The sequence below is a fragment of the Alligator sinensis genome, unplaced genomic scaffold, assembly GCF_000455745.1.
Source record: "Alligator sinensis unplaced genomic scaffold, ASM45574v1 scaffold107_3, whole genome shotgun sequence".
Classification (NCBI taxonomy): Eukaryota; Metazoa; Chordata; order Crocodylia; family Alligatoridae; genus Alligator; species Alligator sinensis.
In genome coordinates this window covers 840,559-840,900 of record NW_005842578.1, presented here as the reverse complement: position 1 = coordinate 840,900, position 342 = coordinate 840,559, and the positions used below count along the sequence as shown (strand labels likewise).

Here is a 342-nt window from a genome sequence, read left to right as displayed (position 1 = left end):
TGGTCGTGGCATCAGAGCAGGGAAGGGAAGGTTCTCCCCGTGGTGGCTGCGGCGGGGCAGGGGGGGGCTCAGCTCCGGCAAGGGGAGTGGGGAGGGAGTGACACCCCCAGCTGTCCCCCCCACAGCCGGGGGTGGGTGAAGGCCCCGGCCCCGCAGCCCTTTGGTTGGAGCCCGGCCCCAGGCCGCGGCGCCGGCTGGGTGCAGCGGTGGGGCACAGGCCCCGGGGCTGGCGGCTGCCACCGGGGTCATGCTTTGCACTATATTTATGGGGCTGTGCAGGGCCCGTCCCGGCCCCCGCCAGGGGAGAGGGGCCGCCCCCACCACCCCGGCAGCAGCGGCTGG

The 342-nt window shown here is 75.1% G+C and overlaps 1 protein-coding gene across 1 annotated transcript in view; it reads left to right on the top strand.

Annotated features, from left to right (window-relative positions):
• Positions 1-342, top strand: part of RELB (RELB proto-oncogene, NF-kB subunit) — a 6,355-nt gene that overhangs the window by 5,589 nt on the left and 424 nt on the right. The gene's annotated exons all lie outside the window — the stretch shown is intronic.